This window comes from Pieris brassicae, unplaced genomic scaffold (genome assembly GCF_905147105.1).
Source record: "Pieris brassicae unplaced genomic scaffold, ilPieBrab1.1, whole genome shotgun sequence".
Classification (NCBI taxonomy): domain Eukaryota; kingdom Metazoa; phylum Arthropoda; class Insecta; order Lepidoptera; family Pieridae; genus Pieris; species Pieris brassicae.
The window spans coordinates 10001-15000 of NW_025575973.1; the positions used below are offsets into that span (position 1 = coordinate 10001).

Sequence of the window (5000 nt, forward strand, 5' to 3'; positions counted from 1 at the left end):
CTCAAGAATTACAATATAATACACAAAATTTACAACTTACAAACAATGAAATGAATGATCTTTTTCTCGTATGCATCGCAAATGATCGATACTTTCAAAATAATCTGAACCCTTACACTTAGTCAACTCAAAGTGATTGACGTTTGACATCAATTTTATGTCGGTTTTATGAAATAGATTTTGGTCGGCGGTCGGTAACGGCCATATATGTCTTATATATCAATTTGTATGAAAAAGTTTAAAAAAAAAAAAAAAAAACTCAATCAACTAAGTAAGTAAGTAAGCAAGCACTTAAGTTTCTTTTAGTGAGTACTATCTAGAATAATTAAAAATATCGACATTTAAATCGACGGTCCCTATTTGGAAGGTTAACCTATAGCCCTAATAATAATAATTTATTATGATTATGACAATGTTGATGTTGTTGCACTAGACACACCATAATAAACCATAAATAGTTTTTCTTACCAGAAGAGTTTTTATTTTTAAATATTCAATTTTAACTAGAAACGTATCGCTATCGCTAACAAAACCCCACACCACACACCACCACACGTTACACACATATACTTGACAGAGTAGATACTATCTACATATCTATCGACAGAGTTGTAGATATCGTGCCGTTGAACGGCATCTTGTCGCGTCGCGTGGCGATCTTGTACGAGAAACATTTTCCTCTGACATTGTATCGGAATAATTATTATAATTCATTATTATACATACATACATACATACATACATACATACATACATACATACATATTATTAATAAATTAATTGTTTTTTTTTTCTTCAAATAAACCCACATTGCCATTTCTCTGAGCGTGTGCTGCGAGCTTCAACGAGAAACATTCGGCGCGAAACTGTCGAGCGGCCGGCCGTCGCGCGCCGCACCTGTACGAGAAACATTTTCCTCTGACGTTGCATCGGAATAATTATTATAATTCATTATTATACATACATACATACATACATACATACATATTATTAATAAATTAATTGTTTTTTTTTTTTTTTTTTTTTTCTTCAAATAAACCCACATTGCCATTTCTCTGAGCGTGTGCTGCGAGCTTCAACGAGAAACATTCGGCGCGAAACTGTCGAGCGGCCGGCCGTCGCGCGCCGCACCTGTACGAGAAACATTTTCCTCTGACGTTGCATCGGAATAATTATTATAATTCATTATTATACATACATACATACATACATACATACATACATATTATTAATAAATATAATTGTTTTTTTTTTTTTTTCTTTTCTTCAAATAAACCCACATTGCCATTTCTCTGAGCGTGTGCTGCGAGCTTCAACGAGAAACATTCGGCGCGAAACTGTCGAGCGGCCGGCCGTCGCGCGCCGCACCTGTACGAGAAACATTTTCCTCTGACGTTGCATCGGAATAATTATTATAATTCATTATTATACATACATACATACATACATACATACATATTATTAATAAATTAATTGTTTTTTTTTTTTTTTTTTTTTTTCTTCAAATAAACCCACATTGCCATTTCTCTGAGCGTGTGCTGCGAGCTTCAACGAGAAACATTCGGCGCGAAACTGTCGAGCGGCCGGCCGTCGCGCGCCGCACCTGTACGAGAAACATTTTCCTCTGACGTTGCATCGGAATAATTATTATAATTCATTATTATACATACATACATACATACATACATACATACATATTATTAATAAATATAATTGTTTTTTTTGTTTTTTCTTTTCTTCAAATAAACCCACATTGCCATTTCTCTGAGCGTGTGCTGCGAGCTTCAACGAGAAACATTCGGCGCGAAACTGTCGAGCGGCCGGCCGTCGCGCGCCGCACCTGTACGAGAAACATTTTCCTCTGACGTTGCATCGGAATAATTATTATAATTCATTATTATACATACATACATACATACATACATACATACATATTATTAATAAATTAATTGTTTTTTTTTTTCTTCAAATAAACCCACATTGCCATTTCTCTGAGCGTGTGCTGCGAGCTTCAACGAGAAACATATCTATCAATACAAATGTCTATGCAAAAAAAAGAAAACAAACAAAATCATATCAGTCAATAAAATAAATAATAATATTTTTTTACTACTACTACTAGTACTACTACGTGCTACTACTGCACGCCAATACACATACATAATAAAATGAAAAATCGTCTCTCTCTCGCTCGCTCTACGAGAAACATTCGACGTCCGCTCCAATGCCGACGCGGACTATTGCTCTCGGTATAGATGTGGAGCGAAACAGTCGTGCGCACAGCGTCGACTCGTTCTCGTTGCCGCGCGTCGTTCGTCTATATAATAGACACGAACGACGGACGAGAGAGAATGTGTTCTTGTTTTTGTTTTTGTGTTTGTGCGAAGTGTGAGAATATTATATACATATATTCGCGCATGGATGATATAGATATGGGTATGGATTTTCGGAGGAAATTATATCAAATTCGTATTTCGAATGCGAGACCGCCGAGATCTTTCCCAGCTCTCTCTCTCTCTGTGTGTGTGGTGTATAGTACATTTTATATATCTCTCTTGTGTCAACACAAAATAACAAAGAATATACATACTACTCCTCCTCATATTTTATATAATATAATATAAAATTATATTATAGCACCGCGTTCGCAGACCGTATGGTGATGTTACCAATCGACCAAGATTTGGGACCGTCTCCCCCGGTGTTATCTGTGATGTTAAAAGAATACGCTTCTAGGCACACCTCAACGCAGGGCGCCTAGCGTGTTCGACACGTGCGCGGTCGCCACGGCGACCGTATATGGAAAGAATGTATAAAAGAGGACGCACACGCGCCCATCGTCGAAACGGTGTGCGCAGCGTCGTGTTGGAATTTATCCCTCAAGCTCCGGGCGTTGATCGTATCTAGTGCGAATCATGCGTGTGTGTGCGCATGTAATTGCCAGCCGAGTTTTAATATGTTTACAATAACGTATTGAATAAAAATTGAGAAGTTGCGTTTAGATGAATGTTCAATTTTCAAATTGTCACAACATCGATTCCCGCCCGCGGGGTCGTGTTCGTTGCAGTTTTATGTCCCTCACAGTGGTCGAGCATCGTTGTACATCACCTCGTTGCGAGATCGTGACGGGACGGCCGCTCGTAGACCGGTCAAAGTTAGTCTATCGATATGAAGCGCGAACGTCGCGTCGCGTGCAAATTCGACGCGTTACGTTCACGCGTGTCGAGAAGGCGCGCGCGCAAGCGCGCGCCCCTCGACGCCGCCGAGCCAGCGGCTCGCCGAAGCCGCGTGACCGCGGTGTAGGCGTGTCGTTTGCGTAAGCAGCTCCCTGGTTGATCCTGCCAGTAGTTATATGCTTGTCTCAAAGATTAAGCCATGCATGTCTCAGTGCAAGCCGTATTAAGGCGATACCGCGAATGGCTCAATATATCAGTTTTGGTTCCTTAGATCTTACTCAGTTACTTGGATAACTGTGGTAATTCTAGAGCTAATACATGCAATCAGAACTCTGACCAGTGATGGGATGAGTGCTTTTATTAGATCAAAACCAATCGGCGGAGGGCCATGCGTCCGAAGTCGTTAATTTTGATGAATCTGGATAACTTTTGCCGATCGCACGGTCCAGTACCGGCGACGCATCTTTCAAATGTCTGCCTTATCAACTTTCGATGGTAGTTTCTGCGACTACCATGGTTGTCACGGGTAACGGGGAATCAGGGTTCGATTCCGGAGAGGGAGCCTGAGAAACGGCTACCACATCCAAGGAAGGCAGCAGGCGCGCAAATTACCCACTCCCGGCACGGGGAGGTAGTGACGAAAAATAACGATACGGGACTCTTACGAGGCCTCGTAATCGGAATGAGTACACTTTAAATATTTTAACGAGGAACAATTGGAGGGCAAGTCTGGTGCCAGCAGCCGCGGTAATTCCAGCTCCAATAGCGTATACTAAAATTGTTGCGGTTAAAAAGCTCGTAGTTGCATTTGTGCGCCGCGCTGTCGGTGCACCGCATCCGCGGTGATACTGACACGTCTGCGGAGCATATCGTCGGTGAGCCGGCGGTAAAACGCCGGTTCAATATCAAAATCCTATCGCGGTGCTCTTCGGTGAGTGTCGAGGTGGGCCGACAATTTTACTTTGAACAAATTAGAGTGCTCAAAGCGGGCTCAAAATGCCGCTTGAATATTTCGTGCATGGAATAATAGAATATGATCTCGGTTCTATTTTGTTGGTTTTCAGAACTCCGAGGTAATGATTAATAGGGATAACTGGGGGCATTCGTATTGCGACGTTAGAGGTGAAATTCTTGGATCGTCGCAAGACGAACATCAGCGAAAGCATTTGCCAAAGGTGTTTTCATCAATCAAGAACGAAAGTTAGAGGTTCGAAGGCGATTAGATACCGCCCTAGTTCTAACCGTAAATATGTCATCTAGCGATCCGCCGACGTTACTACAATGGCTCGGCGGGCAGCTTCCGGGAAACCAAAGATTTTGGACTCCGGGGGGAGTATGGTTGCAAAGCTGAAACTTAAAGGAATTGACGGAAGGGCACCACCAGGAGTGGAGCCTGCGGCTTAATTTGACTCAACACGGGAAATCTCACCAGGCCCGGACACCGGAAGGATTGACAGATTAACAGCTCTTTCTTGATTCGGTGGGTGGTGGTGCATGGCCGTTCTTAGTTGGTGGAGCGATTTGTCTGGTTAATTCCGGTAACGAACGAGACTCTAGCCTGCTAAATAGGCGTCGTCATTCAAGGTGTGCGCGACTCTCGGGGAGCGCAACTCACTGGCGACGTATTAAAATTCTTCTTAGAGGGACCGGCGGCTTCGAGCCGCACGAGATTGAGCAATAACAGGTCTGTGATGCCCTTAGATGTCCTGGGCCGCACGCGCGCTACACTGAAGGAATCAACATGTTCTCCCTGGCCTAGAGGCCCGGGCAACCCGTTGAAACTCCTTCGTGCTGGGGATTGGGGTTTGCAATTATCCCCCATAA

General features: G+C 42.7%; 1 non-coding gene across 1 annotated transcript in view; it reads left to right on the forward strand.

The window, feature by feature from the left end:
• Positions 1-3325: 3325 nt before the first annotated feature.
• Positions 3326-5000, forward strand: part of LOC123719315 — a 1906-nt gene continuing 231 nt past the window's right edge. Inside the window, exon 1 of the ribosomal RNA XR_006755376.1 lies at positions 3326-5000. This exon is cut by the window's right edge and continues 231 nt beyond it. This is a non-coding gene — a ribosomal RNA (small subunit ribosomal RNA).